Genomic DNA, 21,809 nt, shown 5'->3' on the forward strand with positions numbered 1-21,809 from the left:
GAGAAAGAAAAAAAGAACAGTCAAGGGTCACTTACAAATAACTACAGATATGTACAACAGTAATATCTGACAGATTGTGAAGTCAGAAGTTCTGGTGATTTGTAGGAGATGGTGTATTTCCTAGATGTATTGTTGCTCCAAGCATAGGCCTATGCTGAAATCACAGCTGATAACATAGTTAAAACTGCAAAACCAGATTCAAAAGTAAGGATTATTTCACTCCAGGTATTTTCTTTAGATATCAAGTAACAACAGAAAAACAAATACATTAAGGACGAAAAAGAACTTCATCATTTGCTTTTGGCATTGACCTGGAGCCCTCTGTTACACTTGTGATAATGTAGCAGAGATCCAATCAGATACTTTGTATGCAAAATTCAGCACTGTTACACTGCCCACAACTACACTGTAGGACCTGCATAGGTTAAAAACAAGTAATTTGACTTTTCACTACCAAGGTTTTCCAGATTTTGTCCATGAGACACAGTTCTGTAGATGCAGAACAGTCACAAATGCCTGGGGTGATACTAGGGGTAAAGAATTGGTGAATATCTAGAGACATAGATATATATACTCTTTTTTTTCATCTGAGACACAGAATATTTTTAGAACTGTTGTATTGAAGTCATTCAGGTTCACTGTTCAAAATATGCCAGGAGCTGCACAGGGACCTACAAAAGCCAGAAGGAGGAACTGAGTCTGCACACAGTTAGGCCTTGGATTGGAGCTCTTCTGTGCCTTGCAGAGGTTGAATTTCACCATTAAGAAGAGGCACTATGTCCTGTTTAGGTTGTTTCTTGAGTTAGACATTAAAAGGAAGGAATAAGGACACTATAAGGGCTGCTGAGTCGGATGAAGGACCAACTGCTCAGCATCTCAAAGAACATGAGGAGACACTTAGGAGAGTGGTGTAGGAAACGGGACAAATACAGAATGGTTCCTCCCAGGGAATGTTTTGCCATCTTCCTATCAGTCAGACTTAGAGGCTTCTTGAAAGTAGCTACCTATTTAACAGCAGTAAAGGATCTCCTATCTTTAAACTGTATGATTACTCCTTGCATCCATTTGTACTTTTGGCCTTCAGGAAACCCTGTAGATTCTACAATTTAACTTAGATTTTGCCTGCCTGAGTATTTAACTTTATTCTTTTGAAATCCACTATTCAAAACTTCATTGTGTGCCACAGGGGTTTTTTCTGTGTCAAACACTGAACAATCCCACCTTGTTCATCCATGTGTGATCTGTGATTTCATAACCTTGTTTTAGTCAAACTTCATCACCTCCTTCCCAAATTGTCCCCTTCTCTAATTTCTAGTCAGCTTAATCTCTTCTCATATGATGTAATTCAAAGTCTCCGATCACTCCTAGCATCCTTTATTGCTTTACTGTATATTTTCTAAAGTAGGAAAAGAGAACTGACAGATTAGGATCTGAGTGTACCATGGATCTATACAGACAAAGGGATGTTTTGTTTTGTTCACAAATCCTTTCTTAATCATTTCCAGCTCTGTGGTTTTTTGATCACTGCTGAACATTGAGCTGCTATTTTCAGAGACTCTGTGAAGTAATTTCACAATCTCATTTCTGATTAGTAGTATCAAAAGTCCATTTGGTTATATAGGCAGTCACTTTTCACTTCTAATGTAATTTTGCATTTATCATGCAAAGAACTACCAACACTAAATTATATCTGCTGTTTCATTTCCCTGTCACGTAGCACCCCAGAATCCTTTTGCAACATTTTGCAATCAGATTTAGATTTTATTATCCTCAGCAATTTCATAGCATCTGCAATTGTAATCTTAATATTCCTTCCCTCTCCACATCATTTACAAATATGCTGAAAAGCAAGCTAGCAAAGCAAAGTCCTGAGAGATTCCAAATTCCCTCCACAGCAAGAAGTGATCCCACATTCCTATTTCTGTTTTTTATCTTTTCTACTATTTGTGAAGTATCTTATAAGATCCCAAGGAGATCTCATTCCTTTAATGATAGTATTTGCTCATGGTTCTGTGAAAAACTTTACTGATTTCTGAACAGAGACCACTATGCAGATAAGAGAGAAGTTTACTGGCTCCTTCAGACAACCTCAGAGTTTATTGTTTATAGAAGAGGATCACAGATAGAAATTTATCTATTATACACATGCTATCTATAGACAACCTAAGTGTATTTTCTGCAGATTCATCAGGACAGAAGCCAGACTAAGCCATCCATTCCCAATTTTCAGATTGGGAATCTGAAATTCAGAATTCAGATTTCACTGCAGATCCTTTTTGAATTTCATGCTTCTGAGAATTAAAAAAAGAGGTTGATCAGACAATGCAACAAAGACAACCACTCAGAAATTTCCTACATAAGTTCCTTTAAAACCCTTTAGACAAATACCATCAAGCCCTGGTACTGCTCATTTTACTTCAATAGCTTCATAAAGATTATACGGGAGGGAAAATGTAGAAAATTACTACCTCCACAGTGAACATTAAGACATATTTTCCACTCTGTTCTTACTGCTTTTGTTCTTTCTTAGTCTTTCTCCTTTCATACGTCAGTAATTTATCTGCTGCACAATCTCTTTGGCAAATCTCCATGAGTGGCTGGTGACTTGTTTCCTCAGGGAAGTTTCTAACTCTCCCAGGTCCAATGAAGTCTGTAAAATAAATCATGATGGTATTTCAGTTTGCATTCAAATGAGAACACAGAGTGTCCCTTGCACCTTGAGCTGTCATTCAAACCTGTGCAAGGTGGATGAACAGTATGGCCATTCTTATTAATTATGGCAAAGAAAAGAAGACAAGGAACAATCAGCTCGACCATGTTTAAACTGTGCCTGTGGTATTTTACAATTAGACGCCACTTTGCATTGAAATGCTAGTGTGATATCTGATAAGAAATCTCAAATAATTTCCTGCAAATGGGGAGCTCCTTAGTACACTTAGTGGACACACTAAGTACCTATTAGAAATGTCTGGTTTGGTACCTAAACCCAAGAGTTTATTTCCTGCGTGAAAACTCAGTGCAAGTTAATGGAAATACCTGTAGAATTTACATTTACAATACCTGTGGAAAGGTCTGGATATGGATTAATGTTCTCTGGTGATGGAAATTTTTTTAGCCCAGTTGTTACTTTAATGAACAGGGAACTGAATAAAACTTTCAAAAGCAAGACTCAAAGAATAATTTATGGGTGTTTGGGGAGGATCAAGTTTGGTTTTTAGTGTGCGTGTTTGTTTTTAGCTGAGTAGAGTTTATAATACCTTTAAAAAACCTGACTTTTTCCAATCCATAAGAACTTTGTGGGAAGGATACAGTTAAATCCTAACTACAAAGTCTTATGTTAAAAAACAGGGCAGTTGTCTGATTACGGGAGAAGGACAGGAACATTTTTATTACCTACTCTTCTGATATTTAATCAGAGTTAAACCAAGGTTATTCGACAGCAACTTCAAATTGTGACTAAGAAGAGAGAGTGTGACTCTTCAAGATTTCGCTTTGTGATCAGAATATTAGTAGGATTGAATAGTGCTTCAGCTTCTCAGAATTGTATTGTACTGCATTTCAAAAAGAATACATGAGGTCCTGAGAAATCAGAGCAATCAAACAAAAAAGCAAGATACACTCTTGAACAAGAACATATGAGTTTTCTGATCTCTAGCACAGTTGTTTGAGTCAGTTATCATTTTGTGGTAAAATCAATTCCATCAATAAAGCTGAGGTAGACATCAAACAGAAAGCTTTAAAAGCATATCTTGGAATCCTCAAGCATGATTACTTTGTTTAGCAAAGAATAGACAAAGATACTTTTCAGGAAGGTCTTTTTTATCTTATCGCTGGTTCAAATTTTATTTTTCCTCTTCTCCTTTTTTTGTTTTGAAGTCATGTCCAACGTTATTAATACAATACTCAGCCTACCACCAAAGAGTCCGCTTAGTGTCTGCAAAGCCAAGAACCCTTTATTCAGAGGAGCTTTTGGAAGGGTTATAAAAGAAGGGACGAAATCCTACATAGAGGGATGGAGTCCTTCCAGAAACCAGGCAACAGGGCTTTGAAGGAGGTACAGATTATAAAGCAGATTCTCTCTTGTGTGTATGCCAAGTGCTTTATTGCAGTGGTCATACAAGTATAACGAGATGTAACACTGCGTCTGACACAATAGAGGGGCAATGAACCACAACAGAGGCAGGAATGCTGCATGTAGTCCCCCTCACAAGGAAGAGATTTCTATATCTATAATATTTTCTCTATCTATATTCTCTAATAATAATATATAATTCATAATAACAGATTCGGCTATTATGAAAGGCAAACTATATTTTATGTGTGTGCTGTAATTTTGTTACACAGTGTTACAAGTCAAAATGGAACACGTCTGACATGTACTTCCTAAGGGAAAGGCTCATGAAGGTATTGCCTGTGAATAATCCCAGAGTTGTTCTGTGTTCTAATCACGTTTCTCCACCTTACAGTAGTTTACTATTTGAACAAATTGAGATGGAAAACTCAACAAGTATGCTACTTTAAAGGTAACATTAAGCAATTCTGGAGTTAGCACTGGTGATTTCTGTGCATTTATGTTTTATGTTATCATCTACTGCTGCTCCAGAACCAGAATTCTCTGAAATTCAGTGCAGAGAAGTGCCAAAGAATTGGTCCCACAACACAGACAGTCCCAACTGTGTTCAACATCTGCTCAAGATTATTCCTGTCCTTTTATGCTGAGTGCACAGCAAGCAAGCTGAAGTCAGTACAGATGTGACTGTGCCTCAGCTGCCCCAGTTCTCTGTGATTCCAAAGCTGTGACTGGCACACAATCACACCAAGGAGGTTTTGCCATCCACTCAGGGCAGGGCTGTACCTGCAAGTTTTGGACACAAAATTGAACAGGAAAACTGTCAATAGATGATCCATTGAATGTCTCTACCAGAATATAATTGTTTCCCTCGTGAAAACACAGTCCTCACAGTAACCCAAAAGTTCTCAGCAACAGGTACAGCTGAGATGCACAGTCCCAGCTTTATACAACATTTTGGGGGTTTCACACAACCAACAGATGTATCAACCATCTTCTTTAATCACTTTAATGATTTCTGTGATGATTCCTCCTTGCACCAAGGGTCAGGGGATCAGCACATGGAGTCCTGAAGAGATGCAAACAGGCAAGATGAGACCCAGGGCCCCGATTGCAGCAAGAGGCCCTAATGGTCCTAATCAACCTCTCCTGGGGCCTCCACCCACTCCCTTCCCATGGTGAGGGAATGAGCAAGCAGATGGGTGGAACACTCAATGTGGGACAGGCCTGGAAGAGCTAAATGTGAGTAATGGGTGGCCTACTTGTCCCACACTAAATGAGGAATAAACATGTTAGTGGTCAGTTCAGATTCTCCTGATACACTCAGTGCTGCAGAGGGTTATGTTCCCTCTTCTTTCAGTCTTTTGTTCTCTATGATCCAAGAATCCAACATTTCCAAACCTTCTCAAGGAACACCCCTTGAGCAGGGAGCCCGTTCACCTATGCAGTTTTCACTTCCCTAATCAAGGCATGTAATTTTCTCATAACTGCCATATTTTTTTCATTTAGCTATGTCAGATATAAATACTGTGAAATATGTAGTGTACCATCCTGTACCATCCAGTAAGGGCTACTGTTCCCTTTGGGAAGAGCTCTGCTAGGAGACCACTGTTGTATAATATTTCTATATAAGAATATATCAAACTCAAAAGTGACTGCAGTGTTAAGTCAGCTCCGGTATATGAGCTTTACAAATTAAAACCATAATAAATGGGAAAGACTGAAAGTGCTGTAGTTGCTGTTGTTTCACCTGCTTTGTTTCCCTGTGATGCCAGCCCATTCCACAAACCACAGCAGATCATTTAAGAAGTTCCCCATCTTACACAGAAGGTTGTCTAAGGTTGATCATTCAGTGCCTCATAAAGTTTCCAAATCCCTGACCTCCCATTAAGTGCCAGTGAGCTTTTCTACGCAGGAACACGGCACAAAGCTGGGTGAAAAGCCAAACTCCAAAGTACCCAGCGTTATTGCAGATGCCTGTGGGTGCAGACGAGCATCCTTCAGCATGCATTGCAGCATCATCATTTTCCGTCCTGGGTGGAGAAGTCCCAGAGGAGTGGCAGCAAACACCAGCAGGGATTTTTGTCCATTGTTGCCAAAACCATAGCCATTTACTTGATTTTTTTTTAATATTTTGTAACCATTTCCTGATGCTTCAAGGCATGTAATAAATATTGCAACAGATATTGATCAGAGATCTGCATCTTATTATAACCTACGGTTTATGTTTCTTTAATATATATTATGTGGAGGTAACCAGAAACAGTTTTTTACTTTGATGTTGTCCTTTATGAAAGAAGGCAGTATCCATACAGAAGAGCAGGATCGGCCACGAGATGTCACCCAGCCTCCACGAGCCCTAGCGCGGGCTGCGGGAAACAGACCATTCCGAAGCGGAGCTAAACGGGAGGCTGGCTCGCCGCTCCAGAACACCGTCATCCCCTCGCTGCAAAAACACACCAGCGTCCTCTGCGCTAATGGCTCTCAGGAGCGAACTTCTGGTAGCGTGTAGAGCGTGTTTTAAAGACAGCCTAAGCGGCTGAACAGACACTAATACCTGTTTCTAATGCTGAGGAAACGTGTTGGCTGGTGGAAAGCGTCCGCTCAGGGCGGGCAAAGCCGCACTGCTGCCAGCGGCGGGCCTGACGGGTTTGCCGAGGGAGACCCTCGCGGGAGGGGGACGAGCCCGGGGATGCAGAGGCCGGGAACCGCCTCCGCACACTCCCCACGGCGGGCGGCGGCCGTGACAGTGCCCGCACCCGCGGCCGCGGCCCCCGCCCGGGCGGTTCTCCCTCACGGCCGCCCCGCGCGCTCCGCGCCCGGGCGCGCACTTTGCACACACTCCCTCGCTCTGCCTGGCCCTGTCACAGGCGCTTCCGGCCGCGCGCGCTCCCCCGCCCCGCCCTCCTCGCTCAGCCCGCCCGCCCCGCCGCGCCGCGCCGCGCTGCGCTGCGCCCCCGTGCGCGGTCGGCACTTTGCAGACGCTCCCCGGCGCCGCCCGCCCCCGCCTGGCCCGTCCCCCGGCGGCGCGGCCGCGCCTCCGCCCGCGCTCGGCCATGGGCGCTGCGCCGCGCTCCGCCCGGCGCGGGGACCTGCGCGCCGCCCGGACAGGTGAGGCGGCACCGGGGCTCCTCCGGCGCGCCCAACCCGGCCCCGCTGCGGGGGTCGCTGCCGCCGAGCGTGGGGGGGCCGCCCGCCGACACCCCCTCCCCGCCCCGGCGGCATCGCCCCCGCCCGCCCGGGCGCGGCGGTGGGCGCGGAGCGGGAGGGATGCGGGGATGGGGGGGAACGCCGAGCGGCCGCCCCGGAGCCGCGGGGCCCGTCCCGGCCGCGGCCCGGTCGCCCCCGTCACCTTGCGGAACGACCTTCCGCGGCGGGGGGAGCGGCGGGGCCCCCCGGGCCGGCCGGGCCGGGCGGTGGCCGCGGGGACGGGGCGGCCCCGGGCGCTCGGAGCGGCGCGGGGAGGCTTCAGCGAGCGCGGGTGGCGGTGGCGCGGGTGGGAGGGTGAATGTCGGGCGAGAGTCTCTTGAAATCTCCCCCTTACGATGCCATTTACAAGCTCTCGGTTCCACCCGGTTTGCTGGTTTTGTTCCCTCTCCAATGCTTTGTAAACCTCTAGGAAGTGAATTTGAGAAAAAGGTTCCTGAAAGCTGTCATCTCGGTGCCAAATGTGCCTTGGGCTGCCATATCTACTACTTTATTTTTTTCTTTTTTCTTTTTTTTTTCTTTGTGCCAGAGGTGCATTGAGATTTGTATTGGAAAAACCAGTGCTTTTTAACTGCCAGCTTAGGTATTTCTTACACATCAACAATCACCTTGTGGTTTGAGGGTTTCTGTCAAAGGCGCTGACTGACCTGATGTGATTGCATAGGTGCGCGGACCTACACTGAACAAGCATTGCATTGTTTTTTCTTGAGTTTCGGCAGCTGTCTAATGCGAAGTTACTTTTTAGCATATTTAGGGGAAAAATAAATGTCACTCAGTTTTGAGGAAGTAAGTCTTGGTAGAGGCTTTCCCCACTGTCAAGAGTGTGTAGGTTCCATCTTTTCCAGATACGGTACAATGTCAGTCTCATCTTTTGAGAGCATATTTTTCCTTCTGGCATTAGGGTCAGCAAGCCTGAGAAAATGAATTCTCGATTCTTGCACTAGGTCTTGTTACATCAGTCTCTCTTGATAACTGCAGCAAGAATAGAACACTCTTTAAATGAAGGCTCACTCCTGAGATTCATGTTATTATACAGTCTTATTTGTCCGAAAAGCTCTGTCGCCTTGTCCCCATGAAATAGTATGATGGCTTTTTCAACAGCATGACTCATAATCCTAAAACAGGAATGAATTTTGACTTAGTGCTGTGCAAGTGCTTTATCTCAGCAAACAGCTTTGTGTGTAAAAATGCCGGTAGGGTGGAGGGAGTCGCTGGTACTCATCTGCTAATAATCTTTGTCCTCAGGAGGACAGCGTTTAAAGTTGTTTCCAGGCTGGGGATATGTCTTTGCTCCTGAATCAATGAGGTGATCTCAGTTCTTTCAGAATAATTTTGGCATTTCATAAAAGGCTTTCAAAAAAAAAAAGAAGAACTGGTTAGTTCTTGGTTTCTATACTATTGAAACAATTTTGCCTGGGGACGCAAAGTTCAATTTAGTCTGACTGGGTGATTTACTTTTTTCTTTCTTGATCTCTGTGTAATGACTCTGACTGTACTTCATGAGAAACCCTGCTTACTGCAGCACCCATGGTTCACATAATTACTGCTGGTTGTACCAAGCCTAAAATTAGGGGAAAAACCTTTCACCTTTTTTTCTGGTGGTTTTTGGTTGGGGTTTTGTTTTTTCATACTTTCACTTCTGCTTTCTATTCTTTGCTTATCTGAGATGTAGGGAGGACTTTACTCTTAGAATGGCCCGTGGAGCAGTATGTTTACTGAAAGAAATGTCTTTTCTTCATGATTTAACATATGCAGACTGTTTTCTGTTGCTTTTATGTAGAATATGGATTTATTTTGTACGAACAGAATAAGGATTAAATAAGAACATATGCTTCCTCTTTTCTGGGTGATAAATCCAACTTGCTGTCCCGGAGGAAGGCAGCTTATACAGCCTGGACTGAAAAGATGCTGAAAGACAAAGTGTTTGAATGCTGAATATAAGAAGATCAGGTTGTCTAAGCTCCCCAAACTAGACTGCCTAAAACTTGGGAAGCAGCCAGCAACACCGGGTGAAAATCATGTAAAATCCTTAATCTGCTTCATGAAATGGAATCTGGCAAAATAATGAAGCATTCTGATTTCTTAAAATTACTTAGAATAAAGACAATTGCTCTCCAGTTTTAAGTCATCTCCCTCCAACCGGATTCCCTTTGTTCCCTTGTATAAAGAAGAAAAAGAAAGCTTTGTATTGTTAATGTCTATGCTTCAGATAATACTTGGAATTTTATTAGCACCATTCCTTTCCTTTCAAGTTTGAATTTTTTTTTTAATTTCATTTGCTGGGTTATGTTTCTGGCATTGTATGCTGCCATCATCTAACAGGTTCACTGTGCTTTTGCTTCTGTTGAGTAAAATAGGTTAGCATGCGGTTTCATTCCTCATCTTGGCTCCGAAATTTTAATAGAGCTTCAGGAGCCATTGGCATTAACTGCCCCTAGCAGGTATCATTAGCTGTGTGGTGGGTGTTTTGTAGGCTTATGTGAATGCAGTGTTCATGTCGTGAGAAGATTGAGATCTAAAGGAGACTTGGTGTTTTATGAGAGAATGGGAGAATTAGTTTAGGTTTTTTGTTAGGAAAAGCAGTCCTGAGGGAGATCCAGTGGCAAACATGATGGTTATTTGCCAATAGCTTGTCTGACTTAGTGTTTGCTCAGTCTCTTAAGTAGATGGTGGAAAGAAATACACTGATGAATATCAAAATGCCAGGTTTTGATAGTGTTTTAAACTTACTTCACATCATTCCCAAAGTGTCTGCAGAGCTCTTTTGCTTAGTCTGTTTTGGAACCAGGAACTCCAGCAGCAATTCTTGGTGAAAAACATCGGAAGCATCTGCTGAGGAAATGAACATGCTGCACAGTGCTAATCAGCTGGGAATCTGATGAGTGGAAACCCTTTCAGGAATCAAGCAGTTTTGCTATTACTGCATCTTCAATTTCAAAAAAATTCTAAACTGTTTGGAGTGAAATAAGGTCATTCTTTATTCCTTTCTGCTTTTGCCAAGTTAATATTTGTGCATCTCTGTATTTCATGTACCACATACACGCATGAACTTAAAAAAACCCAGAACACCAAAAGTTAATTAATCTTCCATACTTCAGAAGAAAAAGTGAAATTTTGTATTTGCAAACCTCTGTATGCCAGCACACTCAAAACCCTCTTGTTTTCCTCTGTAAGACTCCTACTATTGGCATAGAATATTGAAGTTTTGAAGGATTCCTTATCTATTAAACTTTCATTTCTTGAAGAGCTGAGACCTATAATGTAATGAAGTATAATTTCTCTGAGGTATAATTCTCACTCAGATCGTATTTTGGTAGTGGCTTGATTCCCACTGCTTTTGACCCTATTTTGTTTTTTACTATTTCTTGCTTGTTCCTGTGAGCAGATAACTTACTGTAATTTATGGCTTCCGAGAGAGGGTGAGTAGAGTTTAGCGCAGACTTAGGCTAGTTCAGTGGAGAGGTTTGCATAATGACAGAGGCTTCCTAAAGTGGATGTCATTTGAGGAGGAGCCACCATAATGATGAAGAAATGACACAACTGCTGACACAGCCTCCAGATGAGGCAATGGCTTTCTGTGGCCATGCAGACTTTTATCAGAGTGGATAGCCTTCTTCTTTTACTCAAGCTGGAATAGTTCTGCTGTCTTGAGATGCTTTGTGGGGTTTTGTTCTTACCTTCCCACAAGGAGAATTCCTGTCTGCTTTAATCAGGTCAATCCTTCAAGCCCAAGGTCTGTGCGTGCGCTCAGGCCGTGATGCAGCTATTTCTTTTAGAAACTTCTGCTAAAGAGATTTCGTACCTGTGTGCCAGTCTGTGTACTGGGGAGACACTGCAGTGAAAGTACAAGGAGGAAATACTTCGGGGGACAGGGATTCCCTCTTGCAGTACTCTAAATAGCGAAGTCCTTTTCACGAGGAAAGCTTAAGTCAACGCTGTGATTCATTTGATTTATTATTTATGATTTGTATGAGTTAAGAATCCTGTGATCCTGGCCTTTTGAGTCTCACAAGGACCTCTTATTCCTCTTGGCTAACTGTATTTTTTCAGATATCCCACAGGCATTCCAAACTGTTTAACCTTGATTATTAGTCTAACCTGCTGACATTTGTCTTACTGATTTTTATATCCTGATAAAATCCTGTAATCTTAGAAAGTGATCAACCCCCTCTTTTGACCTTGTCCTTTAGACAAAAGGATTTCCCTAGATTACAATAGCAGGCTGAACCTGATTTTACTTTTATTGGTTGTTGCTCATGACTCATGTAGTTTGTTACATTTCTTTATGTATAATCTTTGACATACAATATATTCCTTGTGGTTGTGTTTCCCTAGAATAGTTTCAAAACTAAAAGCTTTTTTTTTCTCCACTCTTGTTAGAGTTAGGTAATGAAGTTATTGCTGCTTGTTTCCCGTTGCCTGTTAGGGTTGTGTTCCTCCCTTCCTATGTGCACCGTGACAGGTTCAGCTTTTTATTTAACCTCCGTTGAGGTCCTAGCAAGGCATTCTCAGACAGCTACTAATCAAGTAATAGATTGCATGCTAGGTAAAACTCCTTCACCAAAAGGGTTGTCAGGCTTTGGAACAGGCTGCCCAGGGCTCAGTCAGCATCCCTGGGGGTATTTAAAAGACTTCTAGACCCTTGGACTTGATGATCTCAAGTACCTTTTCCAACTAAGAGATTTTTTGATTCTGTGTTATCTCAAAAGGTACAAACTGCAGTGAATTCCTGCCCGAGATTGTTTTGTGGACTGAATGGTTTTTGACCTTTGGAAGATACTGAACACTTGGATTCTGCCACGCAGTGTCATAGTCCTCTTGTCTACAGTATGTGTGACCAGAGTGGATTGACACATCTTTGCTGTTTTACTAATAAGGATCTTTCGTATTGGCATATATTCCCTTGGGCAGTAGTTCTCTTGAGTTTGAAATGCTGTGTCTTATCCCTCACCTCTCTCTTTTTTTTTAATCCTGTTCTCACCCTTTCACACTGTTTGATCCTTTTCTGCAGAGAACTGTTACTGTTCAATGCAGCTTCAATGCAGTTTTTGAACTCTGCAGAATGCATGTGATATACCTGGAAGACAATTTCAAGTATTTAAAGACCCACATAACTAAACTGGTATTTTGTCTTCTATTTTGACCTTCTTTTTTTGTAAAATGAAGCATAAAATGTATTTTGATTGAAGATGTACTACCTGAAACATTTCATGAGACACATAAACCTTGTCTGCATAGTGTACATGAGTTAAAAATATACATAACTCCTTCATTCAGTGCATTTGAAAATTGGTGTAGTATTGATAATAAAAATCCTTGAACAGACAACCTACCTTCTAACAAGCTTATGTAATTGCTTCTTAAGTAATTTCTATGGGTCTTTCTTGATAGGCCCAGTTCAAGTACAGTTTGTGCAATGACTTAATTTTCTATATTATCGATTTAGAAGAGTGAAAATACCAGCTCCAAGTTGCTCAAGAAAGTTTCATGCTGCACCACTACACCTCTGTATCAGGCATTCCAGTTCATTTCCTTTTTCTTAGAGTTTGCTTCTCCCTGTGCAGGTTTGATCTGACAGTGCAGGAAGAAAGGGTGTGGAACACACTGTAGAGCAGTAAAGAAAGACTCAGACTTCAGCCTAGGTTTCGCAGGATATTTGACCACATTGCTACCTTGTTCCAATCAATCCCTTAGCACACTGTTTTGGTTTTCTAAGTTCTTGTAAAAATGAGCAGTTTGCTTCCCTGTATTTCTTTTCGTGAAATGCAGTTTCCCTGTCAGGATTATTGATCCTCCAAGAACGTGGTGAAATGCAGTATCATTCTGTTTACACTTCACGTCTCTTTGTGTTATGCAGCTACTTTTCTTTTACTAGACTGCAAAAAAGCATGCAGGAGAAGAATGCTGCTAGTGGCTTTTCTGCTAAAGCTAACAGCTATTTTACTACAGATTAAATTAGCCAGTTTTGAATAGTTAGTCTAACTTTAAGAGCTTGTAATCCAGTTGCCATGTTTTATGGTTATATTTTAAATATGGTTATGGTTGTAGCTTAAAATAAAACATTAGCTTGTTATTTTAAATAGACATTTTCTTAAATACCAGTAGAGTTTGTTTATAAATCAACAATAATAGTAAAAATATTTTTCTTTCTTTTGATAGCTTAGCTGCTCTTAAAAGACAAAGATAAACTGTGCTCCTTATAGACAAGGTGTAGTTCTTGTTGAAATACTTTCCCTGAGTTCTTTCAGTAGCTCTGCATTCCTCAGTTCAAGAAATTGAACAATCAGTAAAAATAAAAACTTCTGACTGTATTAATGATGTGAGAAATGAAACCAAGTTGCAGGAGTGTTCGGTTTCAAAAAGTGATTTGACCTATTCCTGAATCTACATCCTGGTGGTTTCAGGCCGCTCAGGCAGCTTTTTTGTTACCAGGTTTTGGTCACAGCTGTGAATCTTTGTGAAGTCTTTGAGTGTCTGAAGTGACTCCCCTTGGGTTCTGGATTGATAATTTAATGGGATGATTCATGGTGCCTTTGCGGAAAAGGTTACAGTAACTTTCACCTGACCCATCATGGCAAATTTCTCCCCCAGGTAAGTTAGAGAATATTTGAAGGAGCAAGGAGGAACTTCAGGCTGGAAGATGCTTGAGGGCTTAGTTTCCATTACAAATTTCTGCATACTTGCATCAGAGATGAAGTTCTGTGGAAATAATACTTTCCCACTGTAAGTTTGGAATTCCTGTTCAGTAGTTGATCCAATCCGGCTCCGGAATGTGTCTGGTAAAGGAGCAGTTGTTGCAGCACTGATGATTTGTTACCAGCAGGGATTCAGTGTAGCCGCAGGTCTGTGGTGAAAGAACTGCATCTTTACAGTGAGGTAAGGAGAGTTTAACCACAGTGGGTGAAGTTCTGTGCCGCTGTGAAAGGCACATTGCAGATTACTTAAGCTCTTTTTGAGTTGATGCTACTTAAACCTCTGCCTCTGTATAATGGAACCAGCACAATGAGGCCCAAGTGTACACTTAAACTTCCCTTTGAGGGCTGTACTGGCTGATACAGAGCAAAAGCTTGTAACAGGTTTAGCTTCTGTTCAGCTTCTATTAAAGTCCTTGTACCTTGATTCATTTCCTGGCGTCGTGGTTTCCATATGCACCAGCTGCATAGCTTTTGCACTGTGTAATGTCACAGAATGCCACTGCTGAGTTACTTATAACATGTCTAGGAACACTTTCTTACACTCTGAGGTACTGGCATGCATGTGGCCACTTCTGGAGCAAAGAAAACTGTGAGCCTTACAAGTGGCAAAAAGTTTCATCTTTAAAAAGCTGCGCTTGAAAAACAGTATTGTCGTTTAACTACTTGTGGAAAAGTGGTCTACATCAATTTTGCTTTTTTTGGACTTAAGAAGCAGGTTAGATAAAGATCTGAAGAATCTGTTTTCTCATTACTTGGGGTTTAAAAAAATGTTAAGAAGCAGGGGTTATTTTTTCCCTACATTTGAAGTGCAAGTTTTCTTTATCCCACGTACTTAAAGAATGGATTTTTTCCCTATGCACCATTAGCACTCTGGTTTGGTAGAATTTTCTTGGGCTCTATTCGGACTGTTGTTTGTACCTCAAGTCTGTTCTACCCTTGAGTATTGTTCATGGTGCATATGGCAAACCTGAACTCCGTTGCCTACTATCAATATACATTTTGATGTTTGTTTATCCAAATTTAAAAACAAACAAACAAAAAAGCCCCTTCACTGTATAAATTCCTGATGTACAACTCAGAATTCACACTATTGATTTTTGCCTTGCATTATGAAAAGAGTTTTTAAAGGAAGGTGTGCCCTTTAACAAGCTACAGAATATTTTTAAGTATGCCACCCACCTTATTCTTTAACTAAAATTTGACATTTAATTAAAAAGGCTGCTGATGCAGCTTTGTAGTTTGGCAGAAATTACTGTAGGAACCTTACAGTGTCTACCTTGCCTGTACTATGGGGATCAAGCCCATTGCTCAGGATAAAGATGTTTGTCTAGGCCACAAAAATGTAGAATTAAAGCCTTCTCATTTTTTATTTTGTGCTGAGCAGCTCTGTCATCCTTGTATTTGACAAACAGAGAAAGAAATCTGTCAAATGTTATTTTTATACTTCTTTTTCTTTTGCTAATACACTCCCACTAGTGTTGTGGGTGTGCCTCAGCGCAGTGCTAACCATTGTCCAGTTTACCCTGGTGTTCAGGTCTTTATTTCCTTTATTAAAATTTATTTAGGATGTCATGGGAATCTCTAAGTCTAAGTATGCATAATTTGGGTTTGGTGTTGTGGGCTTTCAGTTCTGTGTGAGGAGGGCTTTCTGTATCCCCTGCTGTGCTTGTATAAACAGCATGATTTCTATCTTCATGCAGACTTCTGAATTGCTTTTGCCTTTTTACTCCAAACTTTTCATTTTTAAGGATGCGATTTCACCCCGTGACTTGAAATTTTTTGAGGCACATTACACATAAGCTTTCCCTCATGCATTCCTTCCCATTCCACAAAGTGTTCTTCTGAAATTCTTTTTCAGTTTCTATAACCTAATTTTTTTTTTTTTTTACTAAACCAGTTAGGAAATGTCCTTATTTGCTAAACTCCTTGACTTCTTGAATTGACTAGAAGAGGACCCACTCATCCTGCTTCATCCATTGGACCAGCCTGGATGGATTTTTTTTTTTTTTCTGTACAATTAAGACACAGTTGATGAAGTCTCTGAACAGTTTATTTGCAGTTGTGCTGAATCTTTGTTGTAATCAGCTAATAATAGGTTCTAGTTCATCTTGTACCTTTCTGCTGGGTTCCTTATTACCTATTTATAAAAACAGATGATTTCAAGCATTGATTTCAAGCCTTCAGAAGGCCGGTTCATCTTGCATCTTTTTTTTTTTGTCACAGCATTTTTTTTTTTTTTGTCACAACAATACCTCTGCCATACACAGATCTCCTTTCTTGTGAGTTGTTTATGGTGTTTTGGGTTGTTTTTTGGGTTTTTTTTCTGATGAAGCTTTTTCAAGTGACCTCAGGATCTCTGTAATCATTGAGGGTGTTTTTACTGAAGGTCTCACTCACTGCACATGTTGCTCAAGCTTTGAATTCACAGAAAATGAAAGTAGCACACTGAAAAACTGGGTAATCCATGAATGTCCAGTAATTTGTCCTGGTCTACAGATTTTTTTTTTCCCTTGGGATGATTTGCCCCAGAATTATCTTCCATGTTTTTGTTAATATAGTCAATATATTTTTGGAATAACATATTTGGCTTGATTATTACAAATGTTTGTGTAGGAATCTCGTCTAAGGCTATCATTATACCTCCCAAAAAAAGCTAGTCAGGATAAACAAATGAAAATATTATGGAGAAAATGTAAGTTTGATACTTTATATTGTCTCAGTGGTCTGTTAGAATGTAGGAAAGCTGAGCAGAGCAAGGCAGCAAATAAATCTTAATTTAGACAACTTTTAAAATTCTGAAATATCCCATAATTCCATGCTAATTATTGTCACTTTGTAATTAAGCTGCTTCTTTCAGTCCTGATCCTCAAGTCATATGTGGAGTCCAAACTGTAGGAAATTACTTTTCTCATTGTTAAAATAACAGCCTAAGTTGAAAACTATTAAGCAATAAAAGCTGCAGAAAGAAATATTATATTCCTCTGAAATGCAGAGGAAAATGTTATTGAAAACATCGATTCTTTCTTTCGTCAGGCTAGTAGCTTGAGCTGTTCTTCTCTTTAAGACCAGACCTAATAATAGAATTAGTCACAAAATCACAGAATGGTTTGGGTTGGAAGGGATGTAAGGCGCATCTCATTCCTGTCATGGGCTGGGACACCTTCCACTATCCCATCCCACTTCCCTTGAGCACTTGCAGCCACTGTTGAAGTGGGGGCTGTTGTGTTTTGGTGTCCCTCCCCCCTGCAGTCAGAGCCACTGATGTCCTCTGCATGCACATGGCTCAAGTACGCATTTCCCCACCTCAGGCAGTGGAACACAGGGGTGAGGTGAGATAGGATGCCGTGGGCTGTGTTGGACCCTCGTGGTTGTAGCTCACACAGCAAATGGACTGCTCAGGATGTTGAAATGTGGGAAGATAATGCCTTAAATAGTTATTTGCAGGTTATCTGTCAAATCCTGGCTGTTACAAAGGTAAATCAATGCAGCCCAGTGATACAGAGTTTGAAAGAGAAAGGCTTTTTGTATCAACTTTTAAGATGTGTTTGCCAGCACAATTCCCCTGTCAGTTGAAAGGAATGGGTATTTTCATAATGTTAGAAAATCTATTCCTCTGTCTCTGCCTATCTTTTTCTCTTCATTAAGTTTGACTAAACAGTAAAGACATCCATTCATCTGTGGTAGTGGCAGTACAGGGGTCCCTGTTTTCCTCTCTGCTTGTACTACAGGACTGTTTTAAGACCACTGACATTCCGCTCAGAGCTGTAAGTGATCTGTTTGGCAGCTTTGTGCATTTACATTAACTGCTGGATTGTAATAATATTCAAATGGATTGTCTGAAAGTAGAGGGGTTTTGGTATGTATTTATAGATGAGTATTCCTGTCTGTGGGTTTATTTTATGTCTTGTGCATTTACCTAACTAATATAAATGTGGCTTCAGGAAGAACCTTGTTAGATCAAAATGCAGAGCTTTTCACTGCCACCATTCCAGAGATGGACAATATTGCCTATTGAATTTCCTTTCTGATTCTGGAAACCATTTGGATTTGGGAGGCTATTTAGGAGGTATTTTTTAGAGGTGGTTTTTTTTAATGTTTGAGGAAGAAGGAAGGAAGCCTTCGTGTTTACATTATATTGTTTATAATGTGTTTGTACTGTTGAAAAGCAGGAGAAGTAACCTAAATAGTAGCTTAATGTTTTTGAGTGGACCTTGGAAGTCTGACTTAACTGCATTGTAGGTCTTATCCCTGTTCTTCAGGTAATATTTGACAAATATGTGGATATTTTGCTGTACATAGGAGGTGTTTTCAGTTTATATTAATGCCCATCTAATGTGTGAAGGAGCTTTTAGTTGGTACACAGCAAGACTTTCTGCTAGAAGGAGCATTTTTTTGTCCCTTCCATCCATACAACTATGAGTGGCAAAGAGATTTGTGAATTTGAAGTTTTATGTGACCTTTTTAGAGAACAGTTACCAAAGTGGACCCATTTCTGCTTGTTTTTGGAAAAGCTTTTCATTTAATGACAGTGCTTCAGTTTAAACCACATGTTCTAAGAACTGGCTTGTGTTCACAGCACTGCAGGGGGAAGAGCTCAACGTGCATGCTTGAGAACACACCGAGGAGCACACGTGGGGGAATTCCAAGACTGGTGAAAATTTAAGAAGAAGGTAGAAGGTATTTAACATAATTACATAGCTTCAGATTGTGTAAACCTTGTACAGTTCAGACAAGTGCAAAATTACCTCACCAGGCTTGCCCCTTTTTTTTAAAATTTAATCGATTTGAAAAGCTACAGAGGACTGAATTTCTCAAAGTGAGAAAGTTCAGAAAACTGTGGTAGGCAGGTGAGGTAAATAACCTTCTGATATGATTCAGACTGAAAAATACAAGATTAAATCCATGACAACACAAATATAATCTCATTTTTGAGTTACATAAGAGTGTTTAAAATGGGTCATTAGTGTTGGGGAAAAAACATGTTTTAATTTTCTAGGCTTTTTTTTTCCCCCTCCCCTTCCCACACTAGAGGGAATGCTTTCCTCTAGGGACAAAGATAGGATGAAGCTAAAAATATTACTTGTCTACTTTACTCTCCATCATGTTGCTTCAGTGGTAATCACTTGTTTGAGATTCACCTTCAGAGATTCTGCCTGACATATGGTGATGTGCATAATGAATATATGCAAACATATAGCAGTTTCAAATTCATTCTTCATTGCACTTAGCTTTTAGTTCACAAATTGCTGTAATAATTAAAGAGATTTGGTAAGCATTAATCTATGCACTTATGGGAAATTTCACCTTAATTATTTATTATTTGTGTGAGATGAAAAAAAAAAACAACAATTTAAGACCTGGCTTGAGAGCTGGGCTTCTCTTGTTTCCTAATTTCAGATGATATACAGGCAGATTAAGTTTCTATTTTTGGAAAGTACCACCACTTTCAGGGGAGGATAAGAAGTTGGTTGTTTGAGAAGTGTGACCTGGGTGGCTTAGTTAAGGATTTTGGTTGGTGTTCAGTTTGGGAGTTTTGGAGGGTTGTTTTGTTTTGGGTTTTAGGGGGTTTTTTGGAATGGGGTGGGGAAGGTTTTATTGTTTGGGTTTTTTCAGCTACAAAGAGATCTTGGATAGGAAGTGGCTTCTTCAGCAGCCCCTTAGAACTGAGATATACAGAGGGAAGTAAGCCCAGGTGTTCTCTAGACATCCGAGAATGTAAACATCAAAAACTAGTTCTCTCACAAACTCTTTTTTTATACTGTGTTTTGGGTAACTGGGGAGAGGACTGAAATGTTCACTTTCCCATTCATAATGTGAACCATGTGATGGTGATGATGAGCAAGAACAACAACTGCTGCAAATCTGGTTGAAGCAGTAGCCCTTCCTTTGTTACTCCTGACTGTCAAAATTGTCATCATTGGTTGCCAGTGATGGGAGTTGCGTCCACAAAATCCAGCTCAGAGCTTCTGATGATTGAGATAATTTGCTCTGAATTTCCATTCAGTGGCTAAGTCCTATTAATCCAGCTTCTTGTTCATCCTGTGTTTAGATTCTTTATAGGAGTTGACAGTAAAGTTTTTCAGTCCATGCTGATAATTACACGTTGGCAAATAAACAGGTAACCATTATAACACATCAAATCAGCACCTATTCAAGCTTTGTGCGGAGCCTTTGATCAAGTACTTGATAGTAAGTCATGGTGTCAGTCAGTGTGCTGAACCAGAAGAGAGCAGGATGATTGTAAGAGAGATTCCTGCAATATTAAAGGAAGGGTCAGTCTACACAGCCTGAACTATGCTAACCAAACTAGCAAGACCAGATTTGTAGCTGAAATAGCAAATTGATTATTGCCCTCCTTAATTTGTGTAATGTCTAGGGGACACTGAGGTTAATTCCATGGGCAGACGTGAGGGGGCAATGACTTCTGGTTGGAGAAGAAGTCTGCTGGCACAGATGGGTTCAGAGCAGCTCGTGTCTTCCTCACTTAAGCCTGTCACACGGAGAGATTTAAGCCATGCATACTGAATCACGTGTCCCGTGTCATTTCCATTTGTCAAATCACAAAACCATCCTCCCTGTCACTCTCTCCGCTATTTTGACTTCACTGCAATAGTTTCTCTTGCCAAAAATGGCTGCTGCTAAGCATGAGCATTTCTGTGTTTTCTAAATTATTTTTCACGATCAGAAAGAGATTAAAAATTTGCTCATACTATGTTGCAAAGCACTACTTTGAAGAGCAAAAGAGCAAAAGCTTTGCACGAGTGATAAGCAATAACCATTCCCTGATATTTATTGTGTTGTAGAATATTTGGGTGCACAGAGAAAGGGAAAAGAAGGGATGAAAGCACATCCCAATTTGAGTTTAGGGAGCACAGGTCCTTCCATAGAAAACAGAGAGGATGAGGCTTTTGGGGCTGCTGCTTTGAGTCACTCCTTAAAAGGGGAAGAAGGGCTAAGTGAAACATTTCTTTGCTCCCAAAAGATACAATTTCTCCTTTTCACCAGCTCTGATATGCACCTGACCTGTAAGACAGCTTGGTTTGTGAAACAAGCGGAAAGCTAATGTGAAAAAAAGGCTTCTTTTGTTTTTTTGATCTCAATCAGCTCGTCGAGGGATCTGTTGATTTGGCACATATAGCACAAAGTGGGGTGTGAGACTGAGAGGCCAGGAGCAGTAGGATAAGTGCAGGGAGATTTGGCTGTTCCTGCTGGGAGCTGCTGGCTCAGCTCAGCCCTCTGCTGTGCCTGGACCCTCTCCTGTGGGTCCAGCAGCCTCCAAGGGCCCCAGATGTCTTCACTGACTAGAGTGACAAAATGACCCACTGCTTCCCCTTCTGCTCTGGTGGCAATGATGGCTGGTGTTGTCATCCTTGAATGTTAGCTTTTCCTTCCTCTTCTTTCATCCTGTGTGATCTTGATTTTTTTTTTCTCTTTTTTTTTTTTTTTCCTTTGGAATCAGGAATTATAGTAGTCTTTGGTAAATCTTTATACCACGTTAGGTATATCATCAGTGAGTAAATGATGGAAGGGTTTTTGTGGCAAATAAAACTAACTTTACCTTCTTGACTGTGAGTAAGGTATATCCAGAATTTCTGCTTTATGGCTATGCTCAGGAACAACACGCTTAAAATCTGCTTTTTGGTGTGTGTCCTGCCACACCTGTAACAATGTCAGAGTTCAGTGCCAAGCCCAGTGAAGCTCCCTTTCACTTGTGTCACATCTGGGGTCTTTGCCTTTTGGCAAGCAGTCAAAGCCTGATTTAGCCCTTTGCAGGCATTAAGCCCTGCTCTTAGACATCGTAGCTCATAAGACTGTGTCCAGTGTATGGTGTGAAATTA

The 21,809-nt window shown here is 41.0% G+C and overlaps 1 protein-coding gene across 1 annotated transcript in view; it reads left to right on the top strand.

Moving 5' to 3' along the window:
* The first annotated feature begins 7,103 nt into the window (after positions 1-7,103).
* MGAT5 (alpha-1,6-mannosylglycoprotein 6-beta-N-acetylglucosaminyltransferase) overlaps positions 7,104-21,809 on the top strand; it is a 114,684-nt gene continuing 99,978 nt past the window's right edge. Inside the window, exons 1-2 of the mRNA XM_066190355.1 lie at positions 7,104-7,180; positions 18,548-18,648. The gene's annotated coding sequence lies outside the window, so the exon portion shown is untranslated. The remainder of the gene's footprint in view (positions 7,181-18,547; positions 18,649-21,809) is intronic.

Source organism: Chamaea fasciata, unplaced genomic scaffold (assembly GCF_029207755.1).
Source record: "Chamaea fasciata isolate MVZ Bird 193981 ecotype frontalis unplaced genomic scaffold, bChaFas1.0.hap1 SCAF_8, whole genome shotgun sequence".
In the NCBI taxonomy this organism is placed as follows: Eukaryota; Metazoa; Chordata; class Aves; order Passeriformes; family Sylviidae; genus Chamaea; species Chamaea fasciata.